Source organism: Dermacentor variabilis, chromosome 4 (genome assembly GCF_050947875.1).
Source record: "Dermacentor variabilis isolate Ectoservices chromosome 4, ASM5094787v1, whole genome shotgun sequence".
Classification (NCBI taxonomy): Eukaryota; Metazoa; Arthropoda; class Arachnida; order Ixodida; family Ixodidae; genus Dermacentor; species Dermacentor variabilis.
In genome coordinates, this window is record NC_134571.1 from 145,625,321 (window position 1) to 145,647,902 (window position 22,582).

The window sequence follows — 22,582 nt, forward strand, 5'->3', positions numbered from 1 at the left end:
ACTATCAGTTCTGGAATCTCCTCTCTATTTATCGGGGACAAAACGCGCAGATGCGTCAGTGACGGTTGCAGATAAGCTGGCCAAGTTGTTAGGGCTTAGCCATATTCACCGTATTACGCATGGTTTTTGTGTAACGCAAATAAAAAACAGTGCTGAAAAAAAAAGGTGAAGACGGCGACGCAGCGTGCGTGACCAAAATCTATCTAACCTGGTTCCAGCACAAGCGCCGCTGATTACGCGGGTCCGCTGCAAAGCTCTGCTGGCTGCAATCTCGACCCCGATCGTTGTTTCTGTTCAAGAAAACAAAAGTTATGAAAAGAGCGACAAAAAAAGAATAATAAAATAACCTGGGCTGTAGTCTCGGCTAGTTACGCAAGCCCTTACACCATCGATTTTATTGAAAGGGCCAACTCCGTGGCACAATCCGCACTGCCAAGATAGCCCACATGCATGGCCGAATTCAAAGCAACGTACTTCCGCCAACTGAACGATGTGTGCGAACCATGTGATGTAAGCTGGCAGTACACGCCTAAATTTCTCAAACTCAGTGGGTCGCTCCGCAAACTACCTATCCATGTATCGCATGGTAATCTATCCTACTGCGCAAAAAAAAAAAAAGGCCACGTCTCGCGAAATTTCTTTTCAGAATCCAAGACTCGCGCTGGTGTTCCAGCAGGATATGTAGTCGAAATCTCAAGCCTCGGTTTTCATATATTACATCGATATCTGCAAAGCAACACGTTTATAACAAGACAGAACAGACATTGGGCTGCCGCAGCTGCGAATGTTTCTCGCACTCAACAGACAAGTTTGTTTTTTCCTTCCTGCTACGTTGAGCTGCCAAGTAATAAAATAAGCTGCATAGCAAGCTGCGCTGGCTGCCCCACCGCTCAGTTACGTTTTGCGGTGAAATTCCCCTGAGAGCACCTCTAGGTGCAAATATCCAGCTTCCGCGTTTTGCCTTCGTATGCCCGGACAGCTTCAATTCGTCGAGCAACAGTTCTGAAGTAAATCCCACCATTTCAAATCTAAAAGCTAATATAGAATGTATGCACAACTTGATAAATGTTAATAAGTTAATTAGGAAATTTTAATTGTAATAATTCTCACACGTCACCCGCTACATGACGTCCGCAACATTGGCACTGTAGCTTTGATGGACATATCTCTTTATTTCAATAATCATATTGCTAAATATTACTTCCTAGCTTGTTAGCTCGTTTTCTAGGTCTTCTCACATGGCTCTACAGCTCTATTATTAGTTATGGGTTCCGATGCCGTCTTTGACTTCGAGACGCTCGTGTGTATATTTTTAACTCATTCTCTGTATGTTAAGAAATACGGAAATGAAACTGAAAAGCATTCGTTGAAACACAAGGCCTATATCATCAAACGTAAACAGTCCCTCTGGCTATGGAAACTAAGTTCTTAAAGATGTAATCTATTAACGTCAGAAAGTATGTCCTTAATTTCCACGCAAAGTTAACAATTTCACAATCGCAGTGGTTCATAAGGTTAGAGGTTGAGCTGTACTTCTCCATGAGTTTTGGGTGCCCAATAAAGCTAAACGCTGGGCCAAATTGCATAGAAGACGTGCCTACGGAATCATCAGAGCGGGGGTTTTCTTTATCGATTAAGTCATTGTCTTCTGTGCGAGGCTTGAATATCGCGGAAAAGAAATTGCAAAGTCTGAATCTTGAATAAGCAACTGAAGTCTAAGTCCCAATTGACGTCTCACCATTCGTAGGTTTTTCTTCATTTCCACTAAGCTCCTTCCAATGTATGCGCTTTTTAATGCTTCATGGATCAAACTAGTCGTGAGGACTGCTGTCTAAATGGGTAGAAGTGAAGCAAACCGTTGCGGTAGCTATTTTCTCTCTTTGACCAGTCGAGTGCTTCATCAATGAGCCTCGAAAAACAGGTAAAAAATCACTGAAGCGAAACACACCATTGCAGCCGTCGGTGAACCGACACGCAGTGCGTTTTCTAGGCTACAAATTCCTGCCTAATCTTATTGTGTTGTGAACCGCACTCTGTGTAAGATTCTGATTTTGGTTGATTGTGTGAGAGGGATGCGTCATGGTCATTATTGAAAGACGTAAATCGAACGGTTTTGCTTTCGATAACGAAATTCGGAGGCTCAGCTAAAAGACATGAGCTACTGCGAATAGCTCTACTCGTTGCCACTCGATACTGCTACTCGTTGTGAGGCCCCATGTAGCATGCATACAGGTGACCGAGCGAGCTAGAAAAAGCGACAAAACGTCAGAACGTCGTGCTCCCGCGAGGCCACTTTCTGCGTCGTGACACATTTGCCTCCCGGGAAACGAAGCCGGAACTGGCTGTAGGAGAGCAGCTACCATAATAAATTATTTTGGGAGCTTTGTGGCCTGCAAGCATATCTTTTTTTAGGGTTTAGAGGTTCTGGCCTTTTATTTAGCGCAAAGCAAGACAGTAGAAAATATTAAGGTCACAAACGCGCGCGCGCGGGGGGGGGGGGGGGGGGGGGGTACTTTAAGGACACCTGATAGAACAGGCGTCCAAGGTTTGCTTCACCGACAGCACCAGAGCTGTATCAATGTGTATCCTTAAGAAGGCTGTGGTTCCAGGCTGCGGCTGAGGTAGCAAAGAAAGGAGCCGTAATTACTTACAGCACCTCGTAAAAGGTACACGCGCAAACTGATGACTGAAGTAAACAAATATTGTGGCAAAATGCTGCGAAGAGCAGATGGTAAATTTAGGAAGTTCTTTTGAGCGTTTCTCGACGCATATGAACGTCATTCTACTGGCCCTGGTGTACGAACAAAGCAGAGTTTTAGAAATGGGTGTCGTGAAGTTCATTCATCCCGATTCCTCCTTGCTCTGCTATATTCTCCTCGTTCTTGTTCGAACCCTGGGGATAATGAGTTCCACCTTCTCTGCGGAGACAGGCCCTAGCGAAATTAGAGCAAGCTCTTACGTGGTCTATCCCGTTATGTCACGTGCACACTTCAGCCTCTGCAAACAAAAAAGAAGCAGTAGTAGACAGTGCGCCGAGATAATTTGCAATCAAGTTTTCCTTCGTAATAGGTTCAAACCACCTGAGACAGAAGCTGAATGCCCGAGAAAGAAAGAGAGTATACAAAAGCTGCGCAATTCAGTGACGAATTAGAGCGAGTTCCTCAGCGACAGTCACGCTGTAATGGCGTCGCCGTAATTGTACTTTCGATGCAATGTACGCGACACCTACAAAGTCTGCGGCTACGCAGTCCGGCTGCCGCCCAGATAAGGGTGCCAGTTTCTCATTGCAGACGCGTAAGCCTCAGTTATTCTTTTTCCATTACGGGTTTCGTAAATAGGCAGCTCAGAAATTGTGTGGCGAGGGAGAGGGGAGCGAAGGCAAACGAGACTTCAATTTGTGATTGCTATTGCACCAGTGTACCCTCGAAGTAAGTCAAGCGTGCGCACGTTTGTTGACCTAGAGACGAACTGAAAGTAAATTCAGAAAGAAAAGAGAGCTCAGACAGGTGACGGAGACAATCAAGGGAAATCGTGAGGGCGTTCGCCCTTCCTTATTTTCAAGTGAGCGGACAATGGCGCCACGGGCGCTCACAGCATCGCGGGTCTACAGCGGGCTACTTGGCCGCTGTTTCCTGCGTGCTGTATTGAAGGCTCTCACGCCTCCCCCCCCCCCCCCCCCCCCCCCCCCCCGCCGGCAGCTTTAATAGCTCCGCGTTCGGACAATGACAGCGGTGGTTTCACGCTCCGCCCAGAGAAACCGGAAGTTTACCCCGGAACTGACTTGAGTGAGGCACGGCCTCCCCCCCTGTTTCTGTCAGCAGAAAAGTCAGTCTGTTGGCGCAATGAGGCGCTATATACTTCGAGTTTTTTGACACCGAACGAGTGAAACTGACGCGAAGCATTCGTGCCACAGAAGTAGCGAGCAAATTAAATGCAAGCCACACTCGTTTTACTGCAGCGTCAAATAACGGCAGTATGAGATGATGCCGCTCTGGTCCAGTACCCAGGGGCGTATTAAGTCGATTTTCGAGCCGTTGCTTCATTGTTGTAAACGAGCACGCTGATTTATATTGCGATCCACGACATCTTTGTGATATACGAGCCAGAAGCAATGAGTGCAAAGTGTTTTTCGACCTGTGCCAGTCAATGAAACATCCCAGAGTCGTAACAACAACAGTTCAAGCTTAAAGTGTCAGGTATATGTACGTGGGCTTGCTGTATCCTTCATGTAAGATGAGCGTGGTAAGCTGCTTGAGAGCTGGCGACGAAGATTCTGATTTCTCATGGGCACCATATATACTCAGGTGGACTTGAGATCGAATAAGACACAAACGAGGCATGCAGTTTCACTGCATGCCTCCTTTTTCACTGCATGCTTCGAGTATCACGCCTGTAGTTTCACTGCATGCGTGAAACCAGACAGTATGTACACGCACTCATATATTGCCGGCTTTCCTTTTTTTGTTTTTTGCAGAACCTAGGACGTGGTCTTTCCGTAGGTAGAAAAGCGAAATTGCGACGAGCTGTCCGGGAAAAATGTCTTACGTGTGCCCTTAGCGTTTCGACTGCAATGTGCTTCGCGATAAGGTTGTGTCGAACGATCGCGATAGTCCCGGCCGTTGATTCACTCCGAGGAAGAACTAGACAAACATGAAGAAGCTAAGCCTGAATTTCTTGGATCACACGTATAGGCTTGTTTTGCTTACGTTGGTCAGAGTAGGCAAACTGTATCGCAGAAAGCTTAAAAGATACGCTCCATATAACTGCAGCACAGCTCTCACATACATTTGCCATTTCTTTCCGACAACAAAAAACATGAAAAGATGACAGATAGCTGTCGACCGCTTGTTCATGCACGACACATGAGGGCGCCATACACACCGATGCCTCAATGTTGACGAATTGCTCAATCGCCGCTATTGTTATCGCAACGAAAGCCACCGTCATCAGTTTCAAAACCTCTCACTGGACACCACCGACAACTGCTGAACTTGCCGCGCTTCGCGTCACACCTCATTCCAGTGGTGGTGAACAACCACGCAAGTGGACAATTTTCTGCGACTCGAAGGCGGCACAGCCGAACTTACTGTCAGCTTTTGGTAGGTATCCCCACGATCAACTGATATTTGAAATTGCATAGAAGCGACACCGCATCATTTTTCGGCGGTGACCGAGTTATTGTGTCATTATCGGTAACGAACGTGTGGATGAAGCGGCTTATTTAGTGCTCGAAGAAGCCGAGTATTTGTCGATGCCGTTTTCTAGGACGAATGCTACAGGAAAATTTAGCATATTTGCACGCCAACGAATAATATCTAAATAAAACGGACCCAACTTCAGGCATTTCCTGGACCCTTACTTGAGTATCCGGGCACCATCATGACTGCCTGAAAAGACGCGAACCTTTTATGCAGGCCCTGGTTGGGCGTTGCGCCCACCAACACGTGCGCCCTCCGCGTAGGAATGGCCGAGACGACAGCCTGTGACCACTGCGGGGAAAATCAAGCCATCAGTCATATTCTGTGCCAGTTTCCACAGTATCGTGCAGATAGATGCTCACTTACAGCTGTGTTAACAAGTTCGATTACCGACCCCTGCCGGAAGATATAATACTCCAACATAGACTTGACTTTATACGCTGTGTAAAGACTGTTAAAGCATTGGGGCGCCTTTTGCGATCCACCGTACTCTGTAAGCACCTTTACTATTTCATGTGTTTAACAGCGAAGCTGTATATGGCTAGGATCCTGGGATTCTTTCGCGTCCCTCGACCAAAACAACCATCGTCACTCATACCCCCTTAAGCACTATGCACTCGTGCCCCTGTAAGCAAGCAAAACACGCAATGGCTCATAGCGCTGTGAGGCAGAGGCTATACAAGCACTCAGCAAAGTGAAGTGAACAGTGCGTACATTCTTTGGAATCACGTATACAACATACAGAACATCATGCGGAAAACTATCATCATCAATGGCTCATACCCCCGTAAGGAATGGCTCATACCCCATAAGGAAGAAAAAAATGCAATGGCTCATACCCCCGTAAAGCCAATGCTGCAAGCACTCAGCAAATTGAAGCGAACAGTGCATACATTCTTTGGAATCACTCATGCAACATACATAACACCATACCTTTCAATAAAGAACAATCTCAAAGCAAGCACCCGAGCCACATAATTGATGGTATAAGGCGTTCGGGATAGCAATACGAAGCACGTAGCGCTCTCTGCAAGCATTTCCCGGTAAAGATTACTGTTGCGCAATCTGCCGCGGTGACGCCAGCCTAGACATGAGGTGTGACGTCCCTAGCCTATTATGCAAAAAATTACCCGCCTGGCAACTGATTTCAATTTTTTTGCAACACCACTATAAGCGGCGGTATGCTGTCAAAATTACCATTAGTCCCATTCCCTACGATTACTCTAAAATATAACTACTACTATTGCGCTAAAGCAATAAATAATTGCAAGCCCCCCTCAGCAGTTGTAGTGATGCTATTCAACAGTTGCGCTGGACATTCACATTCGCAGCGCCGTGATTAACGAGTTTCTGTTTTCGTCTCTCCTCTACTCTCTGTATTCTTCATTGTTTATATTTGTCCTGTTGCTCTTCCTTTCCTCTTTCCTCTCCTCCTTCCTATCTTCCATTTTTGTGTTGCTGTCACCTCCATTCTGAAGAATAGACAGGCGTGGTGCCACTTCCGGTGGCAGTTGCCAGCCTGCTCCTCGCTTTCCTTTTCCCGTTTATTGTATGCATGTGTTCAAAACAAATAATAATAATAATAATAATAATAATAATAATAATAATAATAATAATAATAATAATAATAATAATAATAATAATAATAATAATAATAATAATAATAATAATAAATACTCTCTAACCCCCTTTTTCCCTACCCACGTGCAGGGTAGTGAACCGGAGACTTGCTTCTGGTTGACCACCTTGACTTTCCTCTCTTTCTCTCTCTTTCTCTTAAACTGTCATGAATTAAAATTGCAAGTGTGAGGCATTGAAGATGAGATGAGGAGTTAGACCTCCTGAGCCTACTTCGCTTACACAACTATAGAATAGCTCAGGAAAAAAACTTCCGGGGGACTGTCGACTGCGGAACACGCGAAGTTCTGTTGTCCGTCCTCACTAAGCAGCTCTTCACACTAAGTAAAAATCACCGCCCAGCACTCCCTACAGCTGGTTAACTAGTGAAGCTGAAACGTGCGGCCCCGGTGTGTATCACTGGGTTAATCCCGACGGTTCATTAAACGAAGGCTTGGTAGGCTGCCGAATCCTCCGTACGCAGTTGCGGCTTGCGCTCGGCTGCACGAGCCTGTTCTTGTGCCCGAGCTGCAGCATCAGCACGGCGTAGATGAGCTCGCTCCCGGTTTTACTCGCGGCGTTGTTGATCGAAAGCTGCCTGCTCCTAAGGAGTATGTATGACGCGTGTCCTACCCATTTCGGAGCGGGAGAGAAACTGCTGCCTGCGCGCTCGGCTGTGATGGAGTGCATCGACGTCACTACTGCCGCAGCTAATCCAACGCCACCTACATATCACAAGGCCTTTTCACTCGGATCCATGACATAATGTTACCTGGCCCGACCGCCATAAAATCTTATGGGGATGCTCCCGAGAAGGTAGCAGTGATTTTGACGTCACTACTTTCATCACGTCAACCTTGTCAACGGAAATTTCGGGTCAGGCAGCATGACGTCATGGATCGAAGTAAACAGACCTTGTGCTATCTAGGGCTGTTGGCTAATCGCGTGTTTCTTCTCTCTTCCTTTATTTTTTCGCGCATGCACTTAGGATTGGGCCGGAGGGGTTTTCGGCATACAGGAGGCCGATAGACGGACGGATGGATGGACGGACGAATCGGCTAGGCATATACAGCTTAGCTGTAAAAGAGCTTACATGTGTTTAGGTTTGTGCCCAAACAATAGCCATACTTTATCTTACGCATCCTACCTGTCTTTAACACAGCGCGCCAAGTACTTCCATGGCATTAGTGGCATGCGTGTATCAGTGTTACATGGCGAACTTGCAACCGAACGTTGCTTAGCACAATTGCACAAGCAAGGACCATCTAACGTACCGCATTACTGCCGCGCATGCGTGCCACTCATCCTCTGATTAAGATGCTCCATTTTTTTTCTTCTTTCTGTTGACGACAGAAGTGGTGCTAATGCATTCATAACCTTCATTTTTATGGTAATCAACGAGAAGAAAGGGGGTTAACCGAGGGGCCCGATTTTTATTAGTCATACCAGAAGAATGCTAAGTGTCTGAAGGACCAATCTGTTTGGTTCAGAGTAAACTTATGTAAGACACGTTTGCTTTTGTTCGCACGACAAGGAGAGAAATGGGGAACCTAATTCAGAGGGTGAGTGACCCGCATGCGCGATTATAATGCTGTGCGTCTTGGTGGTGGTGGTAAACTTTATTGAAAGCAGGAAGGGGAAAGAGGGAGGTGGCTGAGGGATCGGGCTCAACTAAGGCCCTAGGCCTGCTTGGCCTTCTCCGCCCAGTCCACCAGTTCAAGCTGTCGGTTGAAGTCCCCGGACCTGAGCCAGGCTGTCCAGTCAGTCTCTCTGCTGACGGGGGGATGAGAGAACGGGAGCGATGTGCATTCCCACATTATGTGTGTGACTGTCCCTGTTTGTGAACACAGCCTACATAGGTTGCTTTCCTAGCCCCTTGTGATTTTGTTAATGTACGCCTTATGGTTCTTGCTTGTGTCGTCTTGTTCTCAATAAACTTCAGTTGTAGTCCCGCGTTTGTGGTGTCGGCGTCTGCTCTATGTGCCTTGTTTATCTATCGCTGATAAGATAGACCGAGAATTGCATGCACTATCCGTATTATGCATACATTTATAACGTTGCTACCAATGGTTCTAGTTATGCACGGTATATTTTTAGAAAAGAATGTCACCCACATTTCTCACGTGCTAAATTTACAAGAACTGCATTTTTCTAAACAAATGCAGGTTTGTATGCACTGTTCCCAGAGGAGTAGGTAGTACTGTAAGATCAACTGGATGGGGGTAAAATGTAAATTTTCTATCCCAGTTGTAATATCGGTTGGATGGGCGTCAAATGTAAGTTTTATAACCCAGGTGATAGCGAAAAGCGCAATAATGTGTAGCTTAAAAATGTCACATTCGGTTCATCAGTTTTAATGTTGTTTTGCAGTTTAAATTCAATAAATATTGTTCTGTGCACATTTTTCTGGAGCTTGTTTACATTAAACCATCTTGATAGCTCTTCCAATAAGTTCCTTGCTTTCTGAAAACAGGCCGATGCCGTTGAATCGAACTAACGTTCAAGTATGATAGCGGCTGGCTGATCAAACAACCTTCACAAAACAAAGTTTCTTCAAAGCTCCCCCCCCCTCTCTTTTCTTTCTCTCTCTGCTTGCATTTTCAAGCTCCTGAGTCATAACAAGCTGGCACCAGATGTAACCATCACAGTCTCTGAACAGTAAAAATGATGGAAATTAAAGCATCGACTGCACTCGTTGCGGCCTCTCAGTCTTTTTAAAGTTACCACCGCTTGCATACATTAGGCTTTTCTTCTTTTCTTTTTTCGTCTTTGAAAGGCCATTTGTGTCGCCGTACAGCTCGTGTTCTCACGATTTCTATATTCGGTCTAACATTAGAAATGCAGCCAGACGCCGCGCCGAGATCGTCGTTGTGTGTGCACCCTCCCGCTGTGAATTGTGGACCCGGATGCAATTGTAAACTAAATACAGAACCGCTTGCGATGCCTCCGCGAGACTATGTAGTGCGCAGCGGCCGTGGGTCTATCCACGCGCATTTATACGAGGAACGACGCGTTCTTCCGGCGATCCAGTTGCGTAGCTGGAACGCTTAGTAGTGAAAACGCGAGCAGCCAGTAATAGAGAGCTCGCTGGCGGAGCAGTGAGTTTGTCCACCTCTGAACGGGGAAAAAAATAAAGAAAGCGAGCAAGGAAAAGAAAAAAAAAATATTGCTCTGTTCCTGCCTGCGGCGGAACCGGAACGACCGGAGAGCCACCGGGCCCGGATGCAGATGTCATGAGTCTCCGCATCGGTGGGTCACGATGTCGGTGTTTCTTCGAAGTCACGATCAAGGTGCCTACGAAAGACAAGAACGAGACGTCGCTCCGGCGGCGCCCGCTTAGTATGTACGCGGCAGGTAGACAGCGTAAAACAAAGTTGACGTAGGAAAAAAAAACGGCACGTTCCTTTATACATGCTTTCTTTTAAATTTTGTTTAAACTGCAGCTCTAAGTATATATCATTCGTAGCCATAACCTAGATAGTGAGTAGCGCCCGTATCACGAGCGACACCCACTAAAGAGAAAAAAAAGTAAGTCGTTGATATACTGACCCACTCAGTCAGAATGCACGGCGGCGCGGGCGAGACTGGTACGCGAAATGCGTGGCTGTTTTTGTATATGCGGCGCTAATTATAATTGTTGGCGCTTTCAGACCACAGGGAAACTGCTTGTGTCGACTGTTTTAGTAAGCACTTTGCCTGTTCAAAACTTCCTGTTTACCATTAAATCTCTTCATTTCTTTTTCAACCCTTTGAGAGCTTCGAAAATGAAAAGCCTTTCAGGAAATAACTACTTCGAGGCAGTGCAGATAGGCAGGCACAAACGGGAGTTCTTGCCTCTCACAGCCAGCTTATTTTCTGTGGAGAAAATCTCTCACGTGTGGGAAGCATCAGAAAGAGAGAGAGAAGGGAAGAAGGAACGGCAGGGAGGTTAACCAGGCTGAGTAGAAGCATCACGGTATGCTTATAGTGTTCAGGATGCCAGATATGTTATTATAAGTTTTTTTTTTTTTGACCGAGCGATAATAACTGAATGCGGCACAACCCTTTAATGGCTCACTGGATGAGTAACTGCAGCGCTGGCTCGATGGTACTATCGCACTGAACAACTTCAAAATACAAGCACGTCGTATTCTAATGTTGAGAATTAGAATAAAATTAAATTATGGGCTTTTACGTGCCAAAACCACGACCTGATATGAGGCACACCGTAATGGGGGACTCTGGAAATTTGGACCACCTGTGTTTCTTTGACGTGCACTTAAATATAAGTAAGCGGGTGTTTTCGCATTTCGCTCCCGTAGAAATGCGGCGCCGTGGCCGGGATTCAATCCCGCGACCTCGTGCTTACCAGACCCAACACCATAGCCACTAAACAACCGCGGCGGGTGATGTTCAGAAATCTTTCACAACATGGGTTTGTTCAATGTGCACCTAGATCTACGCACGCGAACGTTCTTGCATTCTGCCTCATTACAATGCGGCCATCGCCGCGGCCGCGGCCAGGATTTGAACCCGCCACCTCGAGCTACGCAGTAGAACTCCGTCGCCACTGAGTCACCGCGACTGTTTGAACAACTTTAGGCAGAGACAAGGGTCAAATTTTCACGGGAATTCGAATGATTCGCTTGTATTGATTTCGACATCGTAAAATTGACAAATCTCTCAATGATTGTTCACTCTGTTTACATTGGCTCAACGTGCATAAAGGGGACGGCCAGAGATGGGCAAGAATATAAGACATATGTGTTCTTTACGTGTTCCGAATAAGTGCTCCTATTTTATTGAAAGTAAAATAGACCCCAGAACATAAGACTTCCAAGGATGCAACAGACGAATGGAGTTAACTGCGGGTGGCGCCCAAAACCTGTTGCCAAGCACCCCGGTACAAGAATACTCGCAGCCAATGTGGCCTACATGGGCTCCTTATAGACACATTGTTCCACAAGAACTAAATTTTAGCTACGTTTGGAACAATATTTTTGCTTTGGTTGTCTACAGCCACAGCTGTAAGAGGGCCATTATGCAGGGTTTAGGGTGACGCGATATCGATCTAGCCAAGATAGGGCGTGAAATGAGTTGCTTTAAGTACAAAAAGAAAACTAAGAAATTCGGCGCCAGGGGTGCGCAACAATTGGTGGACTACAATTCACCATGAGTCAACTCGCACCGCAGCTGCAGGTTGCTCGCATTGTGTAAAAAAAACACGCCAGACAGGATGTCGTCACAGATATTGATTGTTACAGGTGAGTACATGTTGGCAGAAACCATTGCCGACATTTTCGTTGGGCCATGTGAAAGGATCAAGAAGACCGCATCCATGAAAAGTCCAAAATGGAGAGGAGCGTGAAGGCGTACTAACGCAGTGCAGTGTTTCAACGGCGCCTCTCGATGCGCGAGGCAATTAAAGCAAAGAAATAACAAATAAATAATAACAAAGAAATAACAAAGAAAGAATTACGAGCAGTGGTCACCACGGGGAATAAAAATGCATGTGCCCCAATGACAACGTTCTTTCAACCAGTAAGCTTGCGTGTTATATTTCAATTCCCGCTATTGTCTTTTCGTTCAAGTTTATAGTGACGCTTATCTTATTAAAATTTTTAATCACTCTGTTCTCATTATGCGTTCCCTCCTTTCCTTTCTTGTCTTTTATATTTCCCTTTGTTAAACAACAAGAGTGTTCGTTTATTGTTTTGCATCATAACCTGCCCAAACTACCGGTCTTGAAATGGGCCATTGTTTTCAGAACAAAAGAGCATCTCCGTTCACCGTGGTTCACAGAGGCATCACTGAACTATGTCGCACTTATGTTGAATGAGGCTATAAATTGTGAGAGACTACTTGACTGCAACTAAAACTTTTAATGCTAAACATATGTACTGTTTGTATTGTGTGATTTAAGCAGATTAAATTTATTTGAAGTTTACTTTCAGTGCTCCAGAGTAACGTTGCAAGAAATGACTCGCTTGTTTGTTTCATCCAGCACTGTGCTAGTTCCTGAAAAAAAAAATCTCGAGCAGGTTGTAGAATGGATAACGATAGATAAAGAAGGGAAAGCAGTCAGCCCACCTTCTGCAGACAAGAACAAACTGCAATAACCGCTGTGTGCTATTTGACATTGTTATTTTACTGTCTCCTTGCGGATTTGTATTCGAAAAAAAAAACTAAAGAAAGAAGCTCAGATGTGATGACGTTGCATGCTTAAGAAGTGACCCTTCCATGTTATAACGTTGGGGTTATTGTGTAGCAATAAATATCGAACTGACCTGAATCTTTGAGGTTCGAAATGTCCCACTGATGTATCACAGGAGGTCGGACCCGGATTAATATAGAACAAGCAGAAATTTGATACTTCAAGAATGAGGGAGCTATGATGTTCTTCAGCTATGAAAGTAACTAATTTCTGCGCCTAAAGCGCCGAACGCGATGTACGCACCACATTTCCAAAATGTCTCAACCGCAGTAGCCCCCCCCCCCCCACCCTCCTATTGGTCAGGCTAGTCGTCCGTCTGTAAATAATAATAATGGCTGCTTTCACTACAACTTTTGTTGGCCTCTATTCGTGCTTGGCTATTTGCCTATAACTTTTAATAATCTTTAGGCCGTATACTACTCCGTAAAATCTGGCGGAATTTCTTGCAGCTAATTTTGTAATTTCGACTTCATATTGAAAGTAAATATAGCGCATATAGAAAGGTCCATCGCCAGTGATTATTATTCGAAAGCAGCTAGTGCCTAAGGCACTATCAAAACCCTGGTGAGGTATTATGTAAGAGTCTATCTAGGGGACATGTTCACTTCGTCTGCTCCTGTTCTGATTGGCTAGGCTGGGCTACGTGCCCAAAGAAGCCAGGAACCACAGCCAATCAGAACTTCCACTGCAGACGAAATAGACATTTGCACTAGGTGGACCCTTACAGAATACCTCCCCTGGAAAGAGCGATAGTGCTCTTAAAGGATGTCGTGCAGGCAGTTCCGCAAAAGATAACCAGCGCGAAGGTCGGCAGGCTACCGGGGCGATTTTAATGTTCTTTGAGACAACCATGCAATACGCATGCTGCCGTTTTTAAGAAATAAAGAAATAAAAGAAGGACACTTTGTGCAGAATAAGAGAGATCGAGCATTTTGGGTCGCCACTCGGGCTGTGCGCTCTTGGGATCGAGTGAATTCCGGTGTCACGTTGACCCGCAGAAGAAAGCCAGGGGTTCCCCAATCCGAAGATATCGGTGTATAACTTCCGGTGTTCGATAAGTCTTACATGTACCGCGTATCAAGACAGAGAAAACTCGCCGAAAGAATGAAAGGTATGGTATCGGTTCAAATATTAGAATTAATATTTCTGGCACGGCTGAAGCGTCCTCTGAAACGGGATTTCAGTGAAACGCTGCAGAGAGAGCGAAATAAGATAAAAAATATTATTTCTTGTGCAGACTCTGTAGCTCGCATATACAAACACACATACACAAAAGAGTAATATCGCTGTTATGGAGCTGGAAAGAGGAAAAAGAAGTACTTCAGGTAATATAAAAGTGTGCTTGTGGACTTCGCCTTTCTTGAGACGTGGTCTCCGTTTTTTTTTCTTATTTTGGTAGATCCAGGGCAGCCCACTTCCGTTCCAACTGCAGGCTTTCTGTGTTTCATTGTTGGTTTTCCAGTGCTTGTTTTTCACTGTCTACAAAAGTAACGCTTTTATCTATGTTTCTCTCTTCTTTCTGCTATTTTTTTTTTACATTTGCTTGCTCCAGAAGCACTCGCTCGAGCTAAGTGAAGCGTCACCTCCTGTGCAGGAGTAGTTGCGCATGCCTCGGGCTGCAAACGTGTTATAAATATAGCAAGAAGGATACAAGACTCCTGAATCAACGATAACGGCTCATCCAAATTGCCTTTCACTTCGAGCGACTTCACAGCTGTAAGCCTTCCGCTCTAGAAAGTTTTCATTCTTCCAAACATAACAACGCTCAGCCCTACCAAACTTCCTTCCTACCTCCGTGATCACTGGGTTAATTATGCCACTACTACGTGCTGTAAAAAAAAATGGAGGAAGACTATATGGGGTGGAGTAGTTATCCAAACACGAGACTAGTCAGCACTCCAAAATACGGTTGCCAAGTGGGTAGGGGGGAGGAAAGAGAAAAGCAGAAGGCAGGGAGGTTAACCAGAATAACTCCCAACTGACGTTTTGAACGTGACCAAGGTACGAACAGCACAAATGAAAATGAGAAAATATCTCTGGAAAAGAGAGAGCTTGTCATCGGAATGACTGACGTAGCAACTCCACCTCCTTCTATATCATTGCAAATGAAGGGACGCTGGCGCAATTACATCCCTCTTTCATTATGCAGAAGGCGTCACAATAACGATGATTATGATACCGCTATAATATGACTCGTACCAGCCCTGGGGGATATGCCAAGAATTGGGCCCCTGAACGTTTATATAGTATTTCAAGAAAATGCAAGCAATGCGCAATTTAGCTAGGAAAACAGACAGATTAACTGATTTTCCTGAACAGTACAATTTATGATTGTAATGCTAAGATTTAACACACAAAAGCACTAAGATAATTTCTAAAAGTAGAAATTTAAAAACCGAATTCGTTTTGTTTACTGCATGAAACCACAAACGGCATCAAAGACGCTCCTGTGGCTAAAACCCACCACCGAAAGTTAGTGCCATTTCTGATGTTAAGCTTACCCATAGTTTAGCAAGTGAAATTTCAACAAGTCTTTTCCTCAGTAATTTACCCCTGCGACATATTAAAATATAGTGTACTCTGGATTCTATTCTTAGGCCCGACCAGCCGTTTGTAAATATAGCTTTAATGGGGGGACACGGCAGTGTAATCTTCCGATTGTCTTGATGGACACCACAGTATTTTCCACTGAAATTTTAGGTGCTGAAATTCAGTGCATGATGTTATTGATTCAATGATCTCTCTACAAATTGAAGAGTTTCGCTATCTGATCGCAGTTGTGTGTGTGACTATAGGAAAAACCGATATTGTCGGTCCACTTAGGGGTGCTTGCGCTAAAGAATTAAGTTTGATCCGCAGTGACCTGATACCCGTAATATTTTCACAAGATTCAGCTGTGGAGGCACTAATGTTGGGAACGTCTTTAGGACTGGTGAATTGGATGAAGTTGTAAGCGAAGTATAGATGGAAAGAGAATCTGCTGTAATAACTGCACTGGCTGTATTCAAAGGGAGTTTTCGCAGCGCTAGAGTCATTGCTGAGAGCTCAACTTCAAGACAGGAATGAAATCTGGCAGTCTCAAAAGGAATGACCAGCCAAGCTAAAGCGAGAAAATGCCCCCGTTGGCCTTATCATCGCTCACGGAAGCGTGTGTGGGTTTCTTGTTATTTGTGGGTACATGTGCAAGGTAGTCTTGCAATCGGTTATTTGAGAACCTGACTAATCGACACTTGTAGTTTTGGAGGGACATGTCATCAAATTCAACCTTGGTGTTCTGATTTGAGTCATATGATGGAATTACGTCTCCAATGTTCACATTTAGACTGTCGAATTGTTTTTGTACAAAAATATTCTGGGGAGCGTGAAATCGTGGCTAATGAGCAAGGAAGACAGAGTTTGGAACATGGATAAAGACATGTTCAGATCGTCTAAGAGGAAAACTATAAAATTTTAAAAACGTGTGTATCGTTACGATGCGGTATCTGCAGGGCAATGTTGGCAGGCGAGCTTCCTGATAGAGAAGATTACTTGCCACAAACCTAGGGGGTCCAACACACGGACGCAGGGCTTCACGCTCGAAAAGAACCAGATGCTTAATTTTATAAGCACGGTCGCCTGAGAACAATCCACACCTGAATTCCAATATTGGGCACATGTACATTCGGTATACCATTCAGACAGCCTCTGCGTAGCCAATATTGTCGGTTGATAAGTCCGTGCAGTAAACCTGAAGCACATTCTGCCTTAGATGCTACATTTTCCACGGATGGACTCCAGTTGAGTTTCCCATCACAAATGATTGCCAAATATTTAAGAGGCTCAGCCTGGGGATTGGGCTTTTGTTTATAAAACATAAGCTATTGAAATCGGATCCCTTAGAAGAAAGACCAAGACTGCGTTTTTACATGCAAATTGTCTGAAGTCATACCTCAAGCATACTCATGTACCTTTGCAATTTTTGCCATAAAGAGGAACAGGCACTGTGAGCCGCGAAGAATGCTATGTCATATGCATAACCGTAATGTTTCACGTCCTGACTAGCCGGGATTGAACTCACAAAATGTTAAAGAATATTGGAGAGAGGACTGCTCCTTGGGGAACACCGCGAGTCTGTTTGAACTTAGACGAGGAACAGCCATCCTTCAAGCAATAACATTCTTTTGATCGCAGCAATCCTGCCAATCACGCAATAATATATTTTGAGACATTATGACTCCGTAGACCGTGGTATACAGTTTATAGACAAGGATAAGGTGCCTCAGAAAGGCTGGCCAACATTTCGATAGAAGGACTTAATCTTCGTCAAAGGCGGCCTCGTCATCCTCGCCATGTTAGCTTTAAAGTTTAGTAGGGTGACGTCTTGTGCGGTTGTTGTGTGTGGCGGCTGGTTGTAAAGGGAGAGACTTCAAAGAGAATGAGCGCTGTTGCCTGACGTCTGTAAGCGTGGTTCCTAAGACGAGGGGACAAGAGTGGGAGAGTGGGAAGGTGGGGAAAAAGAAAGAAGAGGGGAAAGAAAGAACAAGGAAGAAAGAAGGAAAAAAGACACCAAGAGGGAAAAAATATCTAGAAAAGAAAAAGAAGGGCATGGGAGGGTGTTGGGGATGCGAGAGGCTATGGAGCATTCAGAGGTGTCGTTGGCGGCATCTTTTTGTGGCTTTACAAGAGCCGGTCAGGCGATCAGTGCGCGAGTAACAAAAGAGACTCAAAAAGACATCAGTTGAGAATGACTTTACTAGCGTAGCAGTAATGCGTAGGGTAATTTTGAAGGAGTTAAGATGGTGACAAGGAGTCTGGGGTGAAATGCATGGGGTAACTGGAAGGCAGCGGCATGGTCTTTGAAGGGACGTTAGCCCCAGTAGCTCAACGTAGGCGTCGTTACGGTGGTAAGCAGAAATGGCGATACCCTGTGTCGCTGAAGCGCTGAAAAGGTATCCTGGCGTCTGGGACATCGGAATGTGTTGGCGAGGGCGTTTCAAAAAAATATGTGTACAATAAGAAACAGACATAAAGGCGGGGCCGCGAAACCGTAATAGCAGGGTGACATGAATAGGAGCGGGCGGGGGCAGATGTAAATGGGAAAATGGGTCGTACAATTGATATAAACGTATAAACATGAAAGAGTATAATAAACTGTGTAGTAGGCAGAAAAAAATGGAAATGGAGGAATAGGTGTGATTATAGGGGGGGGGGGGGATTAAGGCTGGTGGTACGATGTGTTTTGTGCCTTGGTTGATGATATGATAATTTAAGATTTAAGTTACCGCTTTTAAAGATTCTATGTTGCCACGTGCCAAATTAATTCCCGTTGAGTGTAGACATTTAAACTTGTGTATGAGGTATGATTCCATATATTCCCTCTCGCGAGGTGAACGTAAATTTGTTTGTAGTATATAGAGCCTTGCTTTGTCGAATATATGACCATGTTCATTAAAGTGGCAGGCTACTGCTTTAGGTAAATTGTGTTTTGTATCTGCGCGGTGACCGTTGAGTCTTGTATGAATTTGTTCGCGAGTCTCACTTATGTGTTGTTTGCTACAAGTGGCACATTCTACGCAGTAGACTACGTTGCTTGATGTGCAAGGGAAACTCGAAGTTACCTTGTGTGAGTAATTCGACGTACTTCTTCGGAAAGCCTACAAGTAAGCGCTCGCCCCACCACCGGGAACAGCGACACTCAAGCTTGAAGCCCTAGGATTCGATAATACTATAAGATAAACTATAGACGCCCACCTCGCAAGTCAACGCAAACGCCTAGCCCTCACCTTGACAGAAAAACAGTCCTGGCGCGTCTAGGCTACCCCACACATGGCAAAGGGCACGAACAAGCAATCCATCTGGCCCACAGCTTCCGGGAGCGCATCAAAGTAGCCCTTGTCCCCAGAAGCATGCACCTGGAACATCATGCCGATCATCGCCCAGCTCGCTCAAAAACTCTACAGACAAATTATGGCAGGCTCCTCATTACACTTTACACAGATGCCACGCAGTACCCCAAAAAGCAGCCATGACGGCCAGCGCTGTCGACTATAACCTTCAAGAGGTGGTCTCGGCGACGTTCCGCACTGCCAGCGCCCTCGTAGTGGAGGAGACAACCATCACCTCTAGTCTGACCAACGAGTACGTCACAATTATTAGACTAACAGGCAGCTTGCCGTAGCTACACAAGAGGCAGAATACCTTCAATCGCCCACCGACTCCTCAAACAAGCCTCCCAATTCCCGGACGTTGAAATAGTGTGGACTCCAGGACACGAGTCCCTCCGTGGAAATCAGCGTGCGCACGCTGTAGCCCGAGCTCATGCCTCCCAGGCTCCACAAGAGAGGGATATGTCCGCATCTATGGTGCCCGTACCTTTACAATACAACGCCATACTACAACACCACAGATTGAACAGACGACAATACCCACCTCCACACAAGACCCTCTCAAGTGAAGATGCTGTAACATGGCGAGAACAACAAACCAATACCTACCTCCATTTAGGCAGACTACACGCAATACACCTCACACTATACTCACACAAATGTCCCCATTGTAACGACTACGCCTCCCTATAACACACCACATGGGCGTGCCCCAACGTGAAGGCAGCCCGGCAAATAGCCAACCCCACACGCGAGCAGCGGGAGGCCGCGCTGACTAGTTCGGACCCTCGTAACCAGCAGCAACTGGTGCGGTGGGCCCGGCAGACAGCAAGAGCCGCAGGAGCCCTGGACTAAGGGCGCCTCCCGCACAAGCAGAAAGACACCTGCTTGTCCTTTCCTTTTCTTTATTAATTGTTTCTCCTCCTCCTCGACGCTGTACTTTTTACTGTAGTAGTAGATTGAATATGTCGTGCATGTAGAGCACCTGGAGCGGCCACGGGGACCGGCTCCTAACTTCGTCTTTGCCCTTAGTTTAGCATGCACAAGAATATCTTTAAAATTAATGTTGCGTCTGTAAGCTTCTCTGGGAGGATCGGGAAAAATCTTGTTAAGTTTATGGTTGCTGGTGAGAATTGGGTGGTATTTACTGAGGATGTTGTTCACGTTTGTGAGTGCGCTTGAGAATATAGTAGTAAGAAGAGGTGTTGTTCTTGTGATCCTAGGGCGGGGCTTGAGGACCTCGGCTCGATCAAGTTTGTTACATCTGTGTAGGCTTTTTGAAGGGCACTGTTGGGGTGGTTTCTGTTTTATAGGGTTTCATTAAAGTGATCGAGCCAATCTATGTAGTCTGTGTTTTCAACCCAAATGTGACGTAGTCGTGTGGCTTGGCCTTTAAAGATGCCTTGTTTGCAGTGTCTAGGATGGTGGCTTGTATATTCTAGGTACTGTTGTTTGTCGAAACGTTTCCCATACAGCGTTGTCTTTAGTGTCCCATTGTCAATGTATATTGTTGTGTCCAGAAAGTTTATGCGCCCTGTTGAAGATTCGGATGGGAATTTTAGTATTGGGTGAAAAGAATTTAGAAATGCTACATATTTATCTAGACTGCCTTCACCATGTCCCTATATCATGAATATGTCGTCTATGTATCGTAGGTATGTGCGTGGCTTGTCAGTGTAGCGCCCCCCCCCCCCCCCAATAGGAGATCTGTTTCTAGAATCTCCATAAATATGTTCCCGTAGGTTGGTGCGAAAGGCATACTCATACTTGTCCCATGTATTTGTATGTAGTAACTCTCCTCAACTTCGAAGTAGTTATGTGTTAAAACTAATTCAAGGAGAGACAAGTAGACTTCAATAGAGTGTTGTGCGTTGTGTTTAGACAGCGTTTGTTTTATCGAAGATAAACCAGCGGGGATTGTAATGTTGGTGTACAGGGCCGTGACGTCTATTGCTGCGAGAATTATGTTTTGGGATAGTGCTCCTTTAGTATTAATGTCCTCCATAATTCTCAGCAGGAAAAGCGTGTCTTGCACAAATGACGAAAGTGCTTTCGGCAAGTCACCAAGGAAGTAGTGGTTAAGGAATGTGGAGATACTCTCTGTCGGGGTGTTGTTATTTGATACTATCGGGCGGCCTGGGGTATTAGCGGTGTATAGTTTAGTGCATGGAATTTTATGAATTTTCGGAAGAAGGCTGAAGCGTCCGGCAGTTTTGTTGCTTGTTTTAAGAAATTTGTATTCTGACGGTGTTATCAATTCATCAGCCAAATGTCATTTGGCCCCTTGTTTTTTTCTTTTGTATGACTCGGTAGGATAGTCAGTAAAACTTAATGTTCAACGGTGTCATAAGCTTTAGCTACATCTAGTTTAACTATACCAACATATTTTCTTCTTTTTCTAGCAAGTTGTATGCGCTTCTCTAAATCAGCATGGGCAGACCATATTGAGCAATCAACTCTCAAGCCTACGTCATTTGTATTCATTATTAAAATATCCGTCACCCAGACATTAATTCTGCAATGTAGCACCCTCTCTTTGTGCTTGACCATTTTAGAAGAAAGAGAAATAGGTCTGATATTTTCCATTTTATAACCTACTCCTTGTTCTTTAGTTATCGGGATTACTTTAACTACTTTCCAATCGTATGATATTCAAGCATTGTTTAATGAATACCTTATAATGTTTAGAAGGTCACAAGGAAATAGTTCGAATAAAATTTTGATCATATCAACTGTAGTTCTATAAGGACCTGGAGCTTGCAAGGGTAAGAATCGAATCACTTGAGCTAATTCAGGCGATGTAACTTAAGTAAAGTCGGACGTTAGGACTGGTTGTGGCAAGTTAGGTGGCATAGACGACGTGGACCTACACTCCAGGCCTTTAGCAATGAATTCTAGAGTCTTTTCATCTGGCCACAGAATTACGTAGTCAATATTAGTCGGTGGTGACAGAATTTTGCGACATTTCATATATCAAAACGGCGCTTTTTTATTTTTAGGCTTTCAAATCAAGTCATAGTGCTTCCTATTGTAATCTTCTTTAGCATGAGCGAGTGCGTATTTAAACACAGTGGCGTGAAATTTGTAATCAGACCAATGTTTCGAGGACTACTTAAAAAGAAGCTGCTTCCAAGCTGCCTGTTGTCATCGGTGGTCTCGTTTGCAGTAGGAATTCCAGCAACGACTATGAGATGCGCTCTTGGCAGATTCAACAACAAATTGAGCTATTTTGTTTGATCATTTGATTACAGCACAATTTTTCATAGCTTTGGTATCCTGACGCTCTTCAGAATGAAAATCCAATTGTTCTTTTACATGATTTTAAATTTATTCTAGTTTACAAACACTAGGGGACCTGACAGCATGATATTGTTATCGCGCAAGCAATTTTGAATATTATTTGAAGGTGGTCACTTTTGGTGGAACACTCCAAGGCTTTTCAGGATGAACTAGTGAGAGCCGAACATGCAAAATCTAAATTCAAGGCTGAGCGGGGCCAATTGCAAGTAAATGAAGAAATTCTAGTATTGCGATAAGTCCGATTGTAATCTATTGACCAATCCCACAAGCGTTTGTCAGATTGATCAGTCCGAAAAGTCCAGCACGTGTGATGTGAGTTCAGATCTCCAACATGAGCTTGATCCTTACACAATGAAGTCACAGCGGGATCCAAAAATCGAGTGTCCTGCACACCAGTGCAAAAGTATAAA

At 44.9% G+C, this 22,582-nt stretch overlaps 1 long non-coding RNA gene across 1 annotated transcript in view; it reads right to left on the reverse strand.

Moving 5' to 3' along the window:
- Positions 1-208: 208 nt before the first annotated feature.
- Positions 209-22,582, reverse strand: part of LOC142579881 (uncharacterized) — a 148,320-nt gene continuing 125,946 nt past the window's right edge. The window contains exons 2-3 of the long non-coding RNA XR_012827485.1: positions 5,360-5,489; positions 209-290 (exon numbers count right to left, since the gene is read on the reverse strand). This is a non-coding gene — a long non-coding RNA (uncharacterized LOC142579881). The remainder of the gene's footprint in view (positions 291-5,359; positions 5,490-22,582) is intronic.